This window comes from Centruroides vittatus, unplaced genomic scaffold (genome assembly GCF_030686945.1).
Source record: "Centruroides vittatus isolate TY-2023 unplaced genomic scaffold, ASM3068694v2 contig_717, whole genome shotgun sequence".
In the NCBI taxonomy this organism is placed as follows: Eukaryota; Metazoa; Arthropoda; class Arachnida; order Scorpiones; family Buthidae; genus Centruroides; species Centruroides vittatus.
The window spans coordinates 701,985-720,850 of record NW_027122456.1 but is presented as its reverse complement, the minus strand read 5'-3'; the positions used below and the strand labels follow the sequence as shown (position 1 = coordinate 720,850).

General features: G+C 31.2%; 1 protein-coding gene across 1 annotated transcript in view; it reads right to left on the bottom strand.

The window, feature by feature from the left end:
• NSD (Nuclear receptor binding SET domain protein) overlaps positions 1-18,866 on the bottom strand; it is a 51,845-nt gene that overhangs the window by 32,379 nt on the left and 600 nt on the right.

Genomic DNA, 18,866 nt, shown 5'->3' with positions numbered 1-18,866 from the left:
ATGGGTCTAAAAAACACTCTCATTCGTTGAAGTTGATTCAGTCATAATATAAATTACCAATTAGAGCGTAACAGGCATAGAAACAAAAATTTTAAAGCCAGTTAGCAGCAAGAAGATCTTCCATAGACTTACTATAGAGAGGTCTAGTTTCCCGGCAATACTTATTGCTAGATAGTTTTTAAAATATATTTATTTGCTTAAATATTGTCAAATTAGCTAATTTAATGTCTAAGTGCATTAAATTAGTTAATTAGAGCTAAAAAACGATTTAAAAAGTGAATTTATTGCGATTGTTTACATTTTACTTGGAAGGTTGGAGGCGGGGCTTTTCGCGACAATTTTTTCCTTTCACAGGTCTGTGATTAGTTAAAGTAATGTCAACAAAGACAGAAGATACCTAATAAAACTGTAGGAGGAGTTTTCCTTTGATTGTTTTCAGTCAACTGTGTAGTTAACTGCAAAGATTTGCTGTAGAATGGTAGGTGGTCTTTTTTACCGAAATATTTATGACCCAGGGGTGGTAACAAAACACTTATTGGCTTAAAAAAGTCAATCGACCTACAGAAGAGCGAATCAAAGCTAAGACCGCGGAAAACTCGAATATAATGCAAATTAATCAAATTTTTTTATTAAGTATGCCTAAAGGCGTATCTCGCATCACCAATTAATGGCAAGTCACGTGACATACACCTAAAGGCGTATACCAGCATGGAAAGGGTTAAGGTTTAAAATGCCATTAATTTTTCCAGGACAATGAGTGCATTTACGTGCATTTGACATTTAATGAAAACTGAGGTATCACTGTAAATGTTTTACCATTTTAAAAAATTTTGTAAAGACTGGAACAAGTAATAATTTGAGGGTGCAAGATCTGGTGAATACGGTGGGAGTGGTAGCACATCCCATCCAAGCTGTAACAGTTTCTGAAGAGTTACCAAACCTGTGTGAGATCTGGCATTGTCATGGTGAAACATTACACCTTTTCTGTTGATCAATTCTGCCCTTTTCTGTTTGATGGTATCACTCAATTTGTCTATTTGATCCTGCCCTAGTACTACACTTTCAAATCAATTGTGGAATTGTCTGGTAGAAGCTAAAAAAAAAAAAAATCCCTTAAAATCCCACCAAAGAGAGCATCTCTTTCTTTAAGAACAAGTGGAACCCATATATCAAGCTTTGAAATGAAACCAAGTCATTTCAAGTGATCATAAACGGTTCAATTCAACAAATTTAATCTCAGCGCTTTCTTGTGTTGTTATTCAGCAGTTTGCTTCAATCAGTACCTTTATTTTGTTTTCATCAGCTTCAATTGGCCTTCCAGAACATAGTGCATCTTCAATATCGAAGTTGCTGAAACGAAATTTTGTGAACCAGTTTTCACACTGTCATTCTGTCAACACATCTCCATACATGTCACATAATTTTTTTCTTGCTTGAACAGCACTTTTATTTTTTTGGTAATATAAAAGCAAAATATGCCAAAAATGCTGCGTATGATTTTCCATATTTGGTGGGACACCAAAAAAAAAACAAAAAAACAATTGCACGGAATCAAACAAAATTTTTTACAAAAGCCTTGAAATATCAGCTGTCAAAATATATAATGACCATATGGTTTAAAATGAAATTGGTGGGTAAAAATACAACTAATTCCTCTGGTGGTAAAAAAATGAAATTACTTTCCAAACAACCCAATAGTAATCCCTTCATTTACACAAATTCACTTTAACACAGGTGAAAATTTTTTCATTTTAAACAAACAACTTTGATGTAACTAGTATTTATTTCCACAGTTTTTTTTTTGTTATCAGTAACATCTTATATACAGTAGATGTTTAAAACAAAACTTTAAAACTTTTCTACCACAGTATGAGTAAAAATACAATATTTGAGAATATGTGAGAATATGGAACAGATCCATACTTTAAACAGCTTTTTATATCTCCATTCAAGTGCTGTTTTCGAAGAACCAATTACTCAGTATACAGTAAACAGTAAACGATAGATTACTGAATATTTGTGGTTTGATGTTTTTATATTTTTATGTTGCAAATCTGCTGGTTGGCATTTTGGACACAGAAAAATATAAAAATAATATTTGGTTGTGTGTAAAAGACTCAAAAAACAAATTATGATACAATTTGTCATTTGTTGGTTAAAGATTTTTAACATATAAACAACTCTATCACTTGATTTTTTAATCAACCAAAAGCAGTCTGCTGAATTATCAGGCTATAAAGAGACTAATTTAATAATTAGACATTAAATAATTTGTCTAAAGGTCAGAATTTCTAAATTAATATTAGCATGAGATGACAACTTGACCACCTGCCTCTAAATAAATTACTAAATAGTCTAATAATTTGCCAAATTGTCTGGTTGCGATTGATTTTTAACATGACTTGTTATGGTGAGTACAGTGTGTATTAAAACTTCTACACTTGCTAATGATTGAAATGGTTTGTTACAGATACAAATTATGAAAAAAAAATCGTTTTAGATAACATTTGTTGCCCCATGTGATGAAGAAGGAATACTTTTAAAACATTCTATCCAAACTTATTACAAATGACATACATTTGCACATATGTATGTATTCTACCTCCGAAGATACTGATGATAGCAATGATGAAATCATGGAGAACAAAAACTCTTCTGATGAAGAAGAGGACTGCAATGCCAGCTACGAAACAAACTGCCCTTTACAACCAATTGATGAAATTAAAATAGTGCTTGATGAAACTCAATTCCTAGTGAAATTGTTTAGAAAGAGTCCACTGAAAAACAGCCAATTACAGAAATATGTTAAATCAAAATTTGAGAAAGAACTCAATTTACTACTGGATGTCAAAACAAGATGGAATTCTATAATTGTAATGGCAGAAAGGTTTCTGAAGCTCAAAAATTGCGTAAAGAAAGCGTTGATTGATTTAAACATGTTAGACAAATGGAATGAAGACAATCTTCTTCTTTTGCAGTCAATCGTTACTTTATTGAAGCCAGTCAAGATAGCTGTAGAAGCCTTAAGCAGACAAAACCTTTGTTACTCGCAGCCGAAGCAATAATTGATGTTTTACTGAAAAAATTCAATTGACAACGACAAATGATAATCTGGCAGTATGGTTCTGTGAAACATTGAAAGCCCATCTAGAAGAAAGATCACAACGGGATATATGTTTGTTAAAATATTTGCACACTGGCCACCGCAGCTCACAGTCCCAAAATACAGATTTTTTTAAAATTTGAATAAAATTGCACTTATTGCTTTTGCGAAAAATCTGTATTGCAGACTTTTTGAAAATATCCCTCGTATCCAAACACCAAATTTAGAAATAATGGATGCCAAACCCAGTACCAGTACACAACGAACCCGATGAGTTGTTTCAAAGTCAAATGGAACAGGCAATCAAAAAAATCGAAGAAAATATACCCGAAATTTTTGTCAAAAAGTCAAGAGTAACATTAAAAAAAGAGTTCTAGTTATTTGAAGCAACTGGAAAATGTACTGAAAGTTTGGAACTACTTTATAAAGCTTTAAACACAATAAAACTGACATCTGTTGAAAATGAGTGTGTGTTCTCCTTGTCCGGAGGCATTATTACAAAAATCAGAAAGAGATTGTCAGACAAAGCTATTAATGCTCTGATTTTTTTAAATGCCTATTTTATTAAATCAGAAAAGAAGTCTAATTGCTAGTTCATTATATTATTTATATGACTAATGAGTAGAGACTAGCTGATGATTATTAATGATTACTAAGTTTGTTTTATAAGATTTTACTGCCAAAAAATGAATCTATGACTGTAAGAATTAAACATACAAATTGTTTAGACTTTAATTAACGTTATAAATATTAGAATTTGATTTTATGTTCAATAAATGTTGATTTTTACTAAAATTGCTTTTTTATTGATACATCTCGCCAAAAATGAATTCAATTCTAATTTTATTCTGAGAAGTCTCGAAGTCCCGGGACTTTGAGACTGTCGAGACTTCCCAAACCCTATATGCCAGTCATCTATCTAATTCCTTTCAGAGAAAAATTTTTGAATTGGAATAACATGACTTCCAGTTTGCATTGAAAGTTCATATGTAGTTAATCGGGGCCTCCTGTCTCTAATATTTCTCTATCTGGCCTTGGTTTCATCTATCTAACTCTGTTCTCAAGATTAAGAAAAGTCAGACAACAGATAACAGTGGAAATTTATACATCTACAATTTTTCAAATTGCAGCCCAACAAAACCACTAATTCTTACATTGTCAGAGGAGCAATGTGTCAGCTTAAAAATTGTCAAAAATAGATATCAAAAGCAATTTATAGAGTAGTTTGAATTACCCTGCTTTACATCAGTTTTATGATTGTTGAAAAGGAAAGCTAAGGTTCTGGTTGTGGCGCCATTTGATAACATTTGATTTAGGCATTTTAGAGGGTACTTGATAAACATCTGATTTGTTCATAAGATCATTAAGGTAACATGCAGAAAATGGGTTGAGATGTAATTGGGATAGTTAGATCATACAAACTGAACTTTTTTGCTAGTGCTATCAAAAAGCTTGCTTAGGTACAGTAAAAAACCACTGATAACATCCATTTTCATTTTATCCATTTCATTTTACCCACAACTGAAATTGAGAGTAATGTACAAAACACCTAGTGGTTAAGAAATTTAAAAGAGGGGTCAGAAGAGAGAGAGGGAGGGCAAGAGGGTTGTAAAACTAACCTTTGTGGATTGACTTCAACACGGGGGAGGAGTCTATATCTCTAAAGTTGATAGCTACATTTTTTCTTGTGGCTTTATAAATTTTAATTTTTATAAATATCTAAGCCATTCTTTGTGGAAAGTGCTATGTAGGAGACTTGCTCAGTCAAAATGTACATCAATATTGTGATCAGTGGAAAAGGTTAATGCTGTATTGTGAAGCCCTTTAATGATGGAAGCTTGTTGTTCTTTAAGGTGGATATTTAAAGATCACCCTGTAGCACCCACATATTCTAAGTTACAGTTGGTTCTTTGGTCCATAACGGGGATAGTATATATCCCAGGTTGGGGGTGTATATCTGGATGATCCATTGCAAACTATTAATAACAATAATTATGGTTAAAACTTCTTACAATCTTACAAAACCAAAGTACACTATCTAGATCTAGTTATAGAGATCTTCGAGAACAAAATACTCACAAGATTTTATTACAAACCAGATGCACCTTCTTTTTTCATACCTGCTACCTCTAATCATCCAAAGAATTTTAAAATAGCAGCATTCCGAACATTCATTGAATGAGCTTACATGTATTGCTCTAGAAAAGAAGTTACCTAGCAAGAAACTGAATGTATTAAAAAGCTGGCAACACAACATGGCTACAGTATAAAACTAATTACTGAATTAGGTAGAAGTTTAAAAAACAAGTCAGATAAGGAAACAAAAACCAGACTGCAAATATGTAATAGTTAAATTAGACACCAGGTTACACAAAAATTTACTCTAGCATGGCAAAAGATATAAAAACAGATATAGCCTTTATAAGAACTCAAAAATGTTCTGGTTGTTAACCAATGGACAAGATCAAACAAGATAAAAGTTCCTGGAGTATATATATACCTCTAGATCAGTTGTTTCCAACCTTTTTTTGACCAGGGACCACTTTGATTTCATTGTTGTTAGCAGGGACCACAAGGTTTAAGAAAAATAAACTTTAATCAAAACTTTTAACATAAGTAATCATTAAACTCAAGAGTAACATGCTTTAACAGTACTATTATAACAGAAAACATAACATTTTTAGTAAAAATTAAATTCAGTTTGTATCAATGTGGGAATAATAATTTAAAACTAATAAAAGTTTTAAATCTATCGTGGACCATATTTTAGCTCTTGCAGACCACTGGTGGTCCGTGGACCACTGTTGGAAACCGCTGCTCTAGATTCTGGATTCAGTAGACACCTAACCTATACAAGCTCAACTACAAGACTGACAGAGGCCAGATAAAAAAAGCATGAATATGACATCCTTAACAGCAATTATAACACTGCCATAGCCCAATATACAAGCAAACCCAAGGTGCCCATGTTTGGAAGAGGCCAAATTGTTAAGAAAAATATTTGATATACAAAAATTAAGACTAATTGAGACCATCAACATCTATAAAACAGCAAGACAAGGGCTTTGCATTAACAACAGAGAAAGCATCAATGTGTGACAAGTACTACTCTCTAAACATACTTGCGAGATCCTCCTAGGCTTCAGTTTTTAATTTTGTTAAAGTATTTAACATTTAAAAATTTAATAGAAGAGAGATTTTAAAAGGCAAATATAGTATGAAGTAACCAGATAACACTTCCTTGCTGACAACACTCCATCCTGTGAAAGTTAGTCATTCTCAGGAAGAAATAGAAGAAAAAATCGAATTGGCTGATAGCAAACCTCTCCATCTGAGATTACCATTTTGGGAAAAGAAGTGAGTCAAGAACAGATCGAAAAGTCATAAAAGGCTCAACGAAAGGTCAGTCACGTCATCATCATTATCGTTTGACAGTCGTCCAGTTCGTTTGTCGTCAGATTCGGGACAGTCATCATAATGAAAGTTCAAGAGAACAGTTCCTGTCAAGAGTGATGCTTAATGTCCTCTTGCTTATCAACCAATTCAGGACAACGGACAAACAACAAGAAAACTGAACTTTAAATACATCTAAAAGCGATTATTCCTAATGCCAGAAGAAACAATCAACATTGAAGAAGTCTTACGATTTGAGGTATTTATCCACATGCGACCAAGCGTAAACTCTCTCTCTCTCTCTCTCTCTCGAATCACTCTCGCATATTTGGAATCAATTGTTAGAATTAAATAATAAGTATAGTTGATCAGCAAGTATGTCTTATGATAATATTTTATTGTTAGAGATCTCAGAAATTTTGAAATTATTTTCCTTTTGTAAATAATTAAATATATAATTGCATATAAATGTAGTTATGTGTAGTATAAAAATGTTGTTAAGTATTTTGTTCCAAACCACCCTGTCTCTCTAACTTTATCTCCTCCATCCGTCCACATTCATGACCACTCACGCATGAATTGCAGTCACAAGAGGGGAAAACGTTATTTGAAGGTTTCTGTATTTACCTTAAAATACAGTGATGTCAGAAGCCTGATAGGGGGTGCTTTGCACATTTCAAATACTTGTAACAAATAATAATTTTTCATTAGCCATCCACTTCCATGTGCTTAATATTTATTATATTTTATATTATCATCAAAAAATAAATTTGTTTATATTTAAATATATAAATATCAAATTAGAATGTAAGAATTTTAAATAATGTCAAAGAATCTTCAAATTATTTCATTTTAGAATGCAACATAACTCCTTTGTATCTGGATGGCTTCTAACCCAAGACAGGCCTGTAAATCGAGCCAAAAATATTTGTTTGAAGTATTAAGTGCTGGAAATATATGAAAAGTGTGTTTGTATAATTTAACGAAAAAAATTAAAATTGGCAAAATGGTTGGCAATTTATTTTAATTTTCCAGACCACTCCCTGCCAATACCAAAGTCAGCACAGGTCTATAATATACACTATGGATATTCAGATTCCAGTCATAAGATCTACACTTAAAGCACAATGGATTTTCCGAAAAACTGATTGATATAACAATGCAAAGTATATAGATGCAAACATCAGATGGATCAAATCAACACATAGAATTATGATAGCAACAGATTAATTAGGTGCACAAATCTAAAGAAAATATTCCTAGTTGTCTCCAGAAATAATAAATATCTGGCTGAGATACATAAACTAGATTGATCCAGGAGTTCAATGAAGATAGCAATTATGCTATAAATACCAACCTCTTGAAATCACTTGGCCATGACAGGAGAGATGGTTGAAGACTTAAGTGCTTGAATTTCATCCAGTCTAGCAAGAAGGCCTGGTCTCTGATCTACAAAATAGACCCATCATTTGTACCACTCCCAAACATACTGCTATTAATAGAGAATGTATTGCAAACAACCTAGTTGTCACCTCCAGGGTATCGAGAGAAAAAGTTTACGAGATTACTTAAACATGGACTTAAACAGAAAAATCATCAGGCTCAATCTTTAGTCCAATACTCACAACCTTGACAAGGTACAAATAAGCCTGAACACATTCAAAATTGGTGAAGACAGGCTTTGATAGAATTAACCCTGAATTTCTAATACAAAGCAATGGATCAGCAACCAACAGATGGATTATCAGTCTTTCCATCTATCTCAAAGAATTCCCCCTAATTTTAAACATCTTTTATTAACTTATTCTGTTTCTCTCTCTCTAAATAAAATCTTGTAACTCAATTTTCACCCACTTCCCAATTTCTGATCTACTTGAAACTTTGCATATATATAACAACATACTATATCACAGCAGGATAAATTTAATAACATACAAGGAATATACATGAAACATACAATAAACGAAGTGTATTTGTATATTTCATATCGGTTATTGGTTTCATGTATATTATTGCATATATATGTATTCTCAATGACAATACATGTTTTTAAAGTTTGCAAACAATTTTAGCGATTAGCAAAAAATTAAAATTTCTAAATAAAATCTGATAACAGATGGCACTACACATACAGAAAACTCTTGCCTCCTTTTTAGTCATATTGTCTAAATAAAATCATATAACTCAACTTTACACCTACTTCCCAATTATATACTAAACCAAGAAGAATTTCAATAATTCAGTATTCCATATATAAAACTAAAAAGTAGAAAATAAAAAATACTAAAAAACATTTTTTTAACAAATGCTTTTTATCATCATAAATGCATTAAAAAGTAAAAACTAAATTTTTTCAGTTTTCCCATCATTCTTGGTATTATCATTCTTGGCAACCAAAAATAAAAGCTTACAAGAAGCACCTAAAAATTGAAAGTGTAACTAAGGAATTTTCTTAACATGAAGCACTCCATGCTTTGATTTTTGGTTGCATAATATCAAGTATACTGTGAAAGCTGAAAAAAATTTATTTTTTGCATTTTAGTGCATCTATATGAAAAAAAGCATTTTTTCAAAATTTTTTTATTAAAATTATTATTATTGCCATTCCAAAAATGAGAAAATATCCAACTCTCCCAAAGTTATCATCCAATAGCCTTGTTTATAAATTCTTAGAAAGACTGCTAGTCTGTTGAGTTTCATCAAGCATTGAATCTGTACTACTATTCTGAACAAAGCTAAATTTCATCTCAAGTAGGACTGCAGTGACCAGGTATTGGATTTACAGTACAACTCATTTGGACATAAAGTTTGAGAGGATATTGAAACTGTAATAAGGCCTAAATTGGGTGTTACACCAACCAAGAAAAAATTTCTCTCTTCCTTATCAAGCAGCATATGGCACTGTCTGATAGAAAGTCTTCTCCTAAATTACACAGTGTGGTACTTTGTATCAAGATTGTTTAGATTATATCAAGAGTAAATTTCATAAACTTAATAAACTCTTACAGAGATCTCTCTCCTCTCGTCAATCTGTACACCTGTAACATTCTAAATACAATTTCAGCCCACCAGTGGCCATGCGGTTTCATTCCCTGAACACTGGGAGTTTGGTTGTGGGTTTGCACCTCACCAGGACAGGCTGGCCACATGGAGTTTTCTGGGTTTTCTCCACATCTGTAATGCCTGAGGGGCCAGTTACCCTCAAAAAGACCTCCCGGAAGGCATTTCACCTAGGCAGATCGCCCAAGTGTTGCATTGCCATAACTTAATAAACAAACTAACTAACTAACTAAATACAGTTTCCCATATGCTGATGACAACAACTTTACTATATATATATATATACCTATGAGGAAGCCAAGACAATTCTGACCCAAAACTTATCTAATTTAATCTCAGATATTTACATTTTGCTTAAGTTGATTACCAACCTACTGTTGTTTCCACAGACCATACACACACCAAAATGCTTCACAGTAATGTTGGATAGATCCTTTACCTGTAACCAACATCTACAGTATACTGCAGCTTAATCCGGCTGCAGTATACTGTAGATGAAAGTCATAACATTATCCCATAGAAATTGACTGGTTTATCTTGAGTTAGCACTATGGGTGGTATTACAATTTATGGGTTTCAAATAATCTTTATTGTAAGCAATCTGGACAAATGTGATATCAGTTCAAATAAGTCCAATTACACAATGTGATTTTTCCTACCTGTTGCCAATACAATATCAAGAAACAGAATAATAAACATGACTGCTCAGAAAAGTAAATGTGGCAAAAGCAATCATTTTGGTGTTCACGAGGATCTTAATGAATAGAGACATTTTTGGGATCATAATGTACTTCTATAGAATATAGATGAAGAAATGAGGATAGTTATATCACATATTAGACCTGACATTGCTGAAATCTGCAAAAGCCAACAAGCTCAGGTATCACATATAAAAATGGAAGTTCTTTAAATCAGTCTTAAAGTTATTTTAGTTACAGTTTTTACAAATATAATATATTTTTTAAATTAATGTTTTATTTTTTTACTGTTATTTAATCTGTAATTTTTAATAAAAAAATATGTTCGTTCTTATTTTCTGACCTTAGTGATTTCACTGTTCCGCAAACTTTTCTTATATTCAAAACTGTTCTGTCACTTGAAAAGGTTAAGAACCACTGGCCTAGACTAATTGCTAACACATGTTTATATTATTTGACAAACTCGATTTTTTATGATTGGATATCACTTCAAATCTGAACGGTGTTCAAAAGAAAATACGTATTGGTACAACACTGGATAACTATCAGTTATAAGTTGTGTTTGCTATCACATGACATGATTCTGAACTGATTCTAATGTCGTAAGTTTCATGTACAGTACAATAAAAATCACATGAAAATCACACAGTATGATACCAGCCTAACACTTTACATATTACAATCTAAGCTTTGCTTATACCTCTGTTAAATACTGTTTGGATGTACAGATAAATAGTGCATATATGCACCTAACTGATGTCCAACTCCTCAAGACCATGAATATTACTACTGACACTCTCAATTCCATCCCATTCAAATGACTCAATGCTATAGTAGCAGCTCCACTTCATATTAAATGTTATAACTTACAAGGGGAGGGCACGACCTGGGAAATTCACTTTGGAATGAGACTTGGTATATAGGTAGTACTTCTTTAGGATGTTCAATCCACAAAACAAGAAAGCGCAATGGCCAGCCAATTTTAAAAAAAAGGCCTTTAAAAATTCGAGCTCAGCTTATGTACTAATAAGTTTCACTAGGTCAGCAGCTGCTGAGCAGTTCAGTCGACATCGTTCTTGGCTACCGCCAAGTCGTTCAGGGTTCAAATCTCGGTCTCGATTAGTATTTTTTTTTTTCCTAAAATTTTTTTAAAAATCTCGTATATAAAAGTATTTTGAATATACTGTATATAAATATTAAAATTTTATTATAATAAATAATTTCATTTAAAAAAATGTTTAACACATATTACATGTCATTTTAATTATAATAATACAAAATATTGTATTTTACAGACTATAAGACGCACCTTAATTTTTAAGCAATTTTTTTAAAAAATACCTATAAGACACTACGGACTATAAGACGCATCTGAATTTTGGAGGCAATTTTTCGAAGAAAAAAGTGCATCTTATAGTCCGTAAAATACGGTAATTAATAATAATAGTTATAAATAATTAGTTATGAAACAACAGTTTTCATTTATCATTCTAGTGTATCAAATTTTTCGAAGGTTACTACTCTTATTAATTCTCACCACTTAAAAATAAAAAGTATAAAACCTGTCTTTTATATTCATCCTTTACTTCCATTTTAACAAAAATAAACAACTAAAATGTTTCCAATTCCAACAGTATTATATAAATGAGATCCAATTTAACACTTCAGTGTGAAAAGTATCACATTAGACTGACATTTTCAACAGCAAAACAAGATTTTTCTCAAGGTCATAAAAATGTGCATGGACTTATGGACTGACCTGATATTTGGAGTGTCATTTTACTTTTGGATTTCGAAGAGATCATAGTTTTCCGTAATATATCACACCATAATACAAACAGTTTCAATATTTTACAGTAAAATGTCTGTGAATGAAGATACTATCAGTTTACCAACAGTTGATGATGATTATTACTAATACACTTATTAATTATTTTGTAATATAATTAAAATGACATGTAATATGTGTTAAACATTTTTTTAATGAAATTATTTATTATAATAAAATTTTAATATTTATATATATCAAAATACTTATTTTAAAAAATTTTTAGAAAGAAAAAAAAAAAAAAAAATACTAATCGAGATCGAGATTTGAACCCTGAACGACTTGGCGGTAGCCAAGAACGATGTCGACTGAACTGCTCAGCAGCTGCTGACCTAGTGAAACTTATTAGTACTTAAGCTGAGCTCGAATTTTTAAATGCCTTTTTTTTAAAATTGGCTGGCCATTGCGCTTTCTTGTTTTGAGGATTGAACATCCTAAAGGAGTACTACCTATATACCAAGTCTCATCCCAAAGTGAATTTCCCAGGTCGTGCCCTCCCCTTGTTAGATAAGTTGATTAGGAATTTGAGAACACTATTTTCCTGGTACATATAGATGTGACCAATCTAACATTGCATGTCCTTTATGGAAAACAACCAAAATTTACTATGAATCTTTGACCTCGCGGCTTCCTGGAAAGAGAAAGGGTCTGTCTCTTCGCTTCATGATGTACATATTAACAAGCTCAAACACACTACCAAGCTCACAGACTTTGATTTTAATTGCATTTGCTTTGGGCATGGCAAAAATGCTTCCAACCTACGTAACTAAAATTTTATCAGATTCCCACTTTTTGCTTGCAAGAATGTAAACCAAACTCTCCCTCATACTATTAAGAACTACATTCCCTAGTACTGTACATTACAGTCTCCTCACTGCTGCTCTAGACTGTCAATTAGATTTAGGATCCAGATATACCACCATGAGAAATGTTTTTAAGTGTAAGTCTGTGTTTGTATATGTATATATATATATATACATACATAAAGAGAGAAATAATTTAATAGAAATCAGCATTTTATAATCTATGGTAAATATTTTACTGGTGTGAGTACTCAAAGTTAAAGAAATTTTAAGAATTAATTCTATAATAATCCAACAATCGCCTAAATATTTGGGCTGTGATATGGCTATAATCAAATAATTAATACAAATAAATTTGGTACTAGAGATGAGCGTTAGGTGCCATCTCTTAATCTAAATTAATAATTATAATTTTAATAATTTAATAAATAATTTAGAACCTTCTGGAAAAAAATAACTGACCTGGGGCAGGGCATGAACCCGCAGCCTCCACTTGCTGCGCGGTGTGCTATCAATTGCGCCACCCAGACCCCAAGCCAGCCCTCGCTTCCAGAAGAATTTAAATTTCGATGTAACCATGGAAGGTTACATCAAAATTTGGCTGCAGGTTCATGTCAGTTATTTTCTTCCAGAAGGTTCTAAATTATTTATTAAATTATTAAAATTATAATTATTAATTTAGATAAGAGATGGCACCTAACACTTACCTCTAGTACCAAATTTATTTGTATTAATTATTTGATTATAGTCATATTACAGCCTGAATATTTAGGCGATCATTGGATTATTATATTAACTCATCGTGCTTTGAGATGTGTTTTATATGAATTAATTCTAATAAAACATTTAGAATTTTCAGATGGATAAAATAGACTTGCCATTGACTCCATAAAAACTTTGTTAATGGTTAAATATAATTTCAAAGAATGTGATTACTTAATTTTTTACAAATATAAAAAAATTGCACATTTTGCTTTTCAGTCTCACTCGGTTTTATATTTAATTTAATTACATATATTGTGTGTGTTATGTCATAATATACTTACTGGTTATGTTGTAAATTAACACCTGTGTTATATATATATATATGTAATGCACACACAGGCTTAGTGCTTGTGTGTTAAAAAAATAATAATAAAATACAATTTTTATAATTAAATACTGTATGGGGAATGAAATGTTGTTAGTCAAAGTTTGAAGAAAAGCAAAATATTAATTCAATTAAAATTTTATATTTATATTACAAGTTTTGTCAAAGCTTTAATTATTGATCTCTTTCTTGTACATTTATTGCAAAAATACAGGCTATGTACAGTACATAGTTAGTTACTTTAATTGCAATTTAATTTGATTTTTGTGATGTTACTAACTGAAAGTTCAGGTATTCAATTATACTTTTACACTTATGCCAATAAAAATTGTAGACAATTTTCAATAAAAAGAATTTCTGTAACATTTTACACAAACAAAATTATTTCCTTTTTCTCTCAAATCATCATCATCCTTTAAACAATGTACTGTGTTTATGTACTTTTTTAGGAATGGTAACATTACCATCATGGGTTTGACCAGACCAACAGTGGGACAGGATCCAATGTGTCCATAATAAGATGTCCATGAAAAATACTGGAGGACTATATCCAGAATTCAAAATCCCAAAGCAGTAGGCTCATCACCTAAGCCATTTTATCATCAATTATTAACACCACCAACTAAAAAGCATTGGCTGTGTGAAGTTACTCAGATATGTGATAGCTCTGTATTATAATATTAAATCATTTAGTTTGTCATGTGTTGATAAAATGTTAGTAAACATTTTGAAAGTCTTGGGATTAATTAGATTAATTTGTATTGATTATATAATTTGATTAGCATGATTTTAATAAGCATACCATATTCACGGGATGCAATAATTGCATTAACTGAGGGATTACTGAAATTGAAAAATTTATTAGCAAGTCAATTAATATATTCTTTTAAATGTTTTAGTAATCTTTTATATAAAAAATGTAATATAATTGCAACAACCATACTCTAAAATTTTTTAAACATTATAATTGTGCTGTCTTTAAAACTATAAAAAATTATTGACCTATATAACAAACTTACACAGATGTAATGTGATAGTCTGTTTTTCTTACATGAATTCCTAGCTTCAGAAACATACAAAATGTAATATCAATAGATATAGTCTATCACAAAACAATTATACTGAAAAAAGCCACAAGCTTACTTGTTATAATTTAGTTAAATTAACAATTTGAAAATTCTAATTGTAGATAGGCATGCCATCATTTATTGATAATAATTATATTTTAAATTTAAATCACTTTCATTAATTTTTAATGTGTGAAAAACATTAAATGATGAGGCTATGTTGAATTGAATCTACAATTCTCTTATAATTAGCAATGTATTTGTTTCTAAATTAATATTGTAGATTCAAATATAAATCTGTGTAAATATTTTTTTCATATAAATCAAAGTTTAATTTAGATTTCCTAATCATCACCATTAAAAGATAATGATGAGGCTATTTATTATCCAAATTTGCAAATCATTAATAAATTTAATTAACTTCATTTCAAGCTGGCCATCTTCAGTAAAAAGTCTATTAGCAATTAAAGCAAACAACACACACATACATACATAAAAAACCTAACTCTGTTTTCACATATAAATGTTAAATAAATATCTTCTAAGTTCTTACTTTTTTACAAAATTAAGACACAATCCATCCTTGATATAAGAAACTATATGAGAAAGATGGAATCCATTAATGGCATGTCTGTTACATCAATTGAATCTACTAATATACATAGTCCTAATTTGTTTTTCTAGTTTAACTAGTTTTTCTTATGCTTACAAGACAGCCCTTTATGAATATTCTTTATTTGATCCATTCCAGTATACAGTATCTATAATCTGTAGTTTAATATATCAAGTAAACATTATATCAAGGATGAACTGTGTAATAAAAATTTATTATAATTTTATAACATTAAACCATAAACTAAGTGGTACACTCAAACCTGTTTTTGTGCGGTCTTTTTTTGTGCGATTTTTTATATGCGCAATGTGTTTTATGCAATTATTTTTGTGCAGTATACCAATTTGATTGAAATTCATATACCCCACACAAAAAAAATCACACAAAACAAATCGCAAAAATAAAAAATCGTACAAAAAAAGACCGCACAAAAACAGGTTTGAGTGTATGATGTTATTCAAATATATATAAACAATGTACTGGTAGTGTTTTTTTTTTTCCATTCAACGATAATGAATAAAAATTACGAAACTTGGTAACTTGATTATAAAATCAAATACAACAACAGTATGTTTTACAAATCTTAGCCAGGCTGTTTTGATGAATAATAATAAAGATGATGCTGCTAGTGTGTGAAAATATGTACACGATATTTGGACTTAACAGGATTTGAAGTACATACCAAGTTGTAAGTATATATTCTGTTTAAATACTACAGAGCTCCATTCAAATAATGTGCAACTCCTAGCCAAGATTCATAAAATGACCCATAATTTCAGGAAAACCAAAATTCTTTCAGCATTGCATTCCATGTCATTCTTTTTGGATAAAATTGTAGCTCTGAATAAGATGGTTGAGGCTTTATCAGAGCTGTAGACCATGCCTACAGGAGTAAAAAAACTCAAAGAAACCGATGGTCTGTATGTGATCCTTCACAAAATTATATCCTCCTAAAATCAGCCTATCTAGAATTTCAAAGATCTTCAAAAACAGAGTAAAATTTAAAAGTGATAAAATCTGGAACTATTTCTCAAAACAATACTAAAAATCAACTGTTTTCCACTTTACTAGAGATAGTTAAAAGCTAATTGGAGTCACATCAGTGCACTCCATTAAGCCTATCATACATAAACAAACTAACCAACATCTAAATAATCGGGCTAATAAATGGCTATAATTAAATAATAAATATAAACGAATTTGGTATAGAGGTAAGCGTTAGGCGCCATCTCATATCTAACTTAATAATTTAATAAATAATTTATTAAGTTAGATATGAGATGGCACCTAACGCTTACCTCTATACCAAATTCGTTTATATTTATTATTTAATTATAGCCATTTATTAGCCCGATTATTTAGGCATTGGTTGGTTTATTTAATATAACAGGCATGCGGCTCTTTTTGAGTTACATGTGGCTCTTGCTGAAAGTGTTAATTTCTGTTTTTTATTATTATTTTTATAATTTTGTGAAAATATGTTTATTAAAAACATTCAATATTTGTTTTATATTATATTTATATTATATAATAAAATTGCGCGCCTTACCATACTATCCGCCATGACAGTACAGAATTGCAGCTCCCATGCATTTGAAAACCTACATTTCGGCTCCCACTGAACTCTTGCCTGCCCACCCGTAATATAACTTTGGGCTTTGAGATGTATTATACCTATCATATGTATAACAAGCAGCCAATTTCAGGGGGGTATATCTTGCAGAGTTACACAAGTTAGTTTTTACAATCCTAAAACCTAGTTTAGATCATACTTTTGCTCTTTGTATGAAAACCTGTTAGTGAAAGTTACAAGTTGTTTTAAATTTGCATATAGACATACTTGATTATACAAAGGTAGTTACTGTGCATGCATGATGGTATAATTTGATTGCATTTTAATTAATTTTTCTATGGTATTTGTACATGTGAAATTGAAGTTTCTATTTGTGATTTTTTTCAAAGTAAATTACAGTTAAAAATATCTATTGGCATATTTTCACATCTGTACTTTGTTATGCTATTGCATGGTGAATATAAGATATTAGGCTTGAACAAGAGGATTTCTTCAGATGCAAAATTTGCTGTGGAATGTCTTTTGCCTTCTGGTAGTATTTGTGAAAAGTGTAATAGAAAGCAGTCCTTGAAGCTGCAAATAAAGCTTAAACATTCTGTTTATCATTGTTGTAATTTTTACTTGCCTTTTTTTTACTTATTCATAGTTTAAGTTTAGCCCACATGACTATGCTGCATTTGAGTAGCCTACTTGGCTGTTTGTGGAACACTTGATATTGTATAGTTTTAAGGGATATGGGGAGCTTGCCCCACACAGACACCAAAGTGAAAGCAATAGCAAGCACTGAAGTGCATGACCAACATTCTGCATGACTGACACAGAACATACAGAATAGGCAGAATACTGGTATGGGATAAAAACTGATCTTCGAAGAATATCTTATGACGGGTCTCATATACAGGTATGGTTCCTTTTGACTTTTTTGCTCATACAAAGGGGGTCTTCAATTATGGGAGTGGGAAACCCCCTGTTCAGCATTCAGATCTTACCGTCACACGACTTTAGCGAGAAAGAAGTGTCTCGTTAATACACTTCTTTTACTTCTTGTTACCTATGTCACGTTCATAGACCTCGTAACATAGTGGAGGTGTTAGATTGTATTAACGGTTTCTTTAACTTTTTTATTCTCACCGCCACAGTCTACAGCTCCGACAAGTCCCAACCACCTCACTCAGAGCCACAATCTTACCTCTCCGTAATCATAACAAGTCGACGGCCATCAAACGACCAAACGCCACCAGATAGATAATCTCAATTTCCCAAATCCAGCAGTCCGACTCGACAAATTAACCACAATGCAACGCACGCATTACGAACTCCGCTAAATTTTCTAATCGTCAAAACAAGCAAAATCCATTAAAGCGAAGAAAAACAGCAATAAAACGTAACAATATAAATAAACTTAAGCACAAATTAATAATAAAAAAAATATAAAAAAGTTAAGTCACTCCCAAAATTTAAATTCACGATCAAATCGGTTGAATTTATTTAAAAAAACTTGCTTAAAAACCAAAACAAGAAAGAAGAACGTAAAAACGAAGATTATTTAATTAAATTATAAATCTGAATTCATTTTTAATTAATGGTAATGTATGGATGTGTATGAAATCTCCCATTATAATGTTCAATTTTTATATA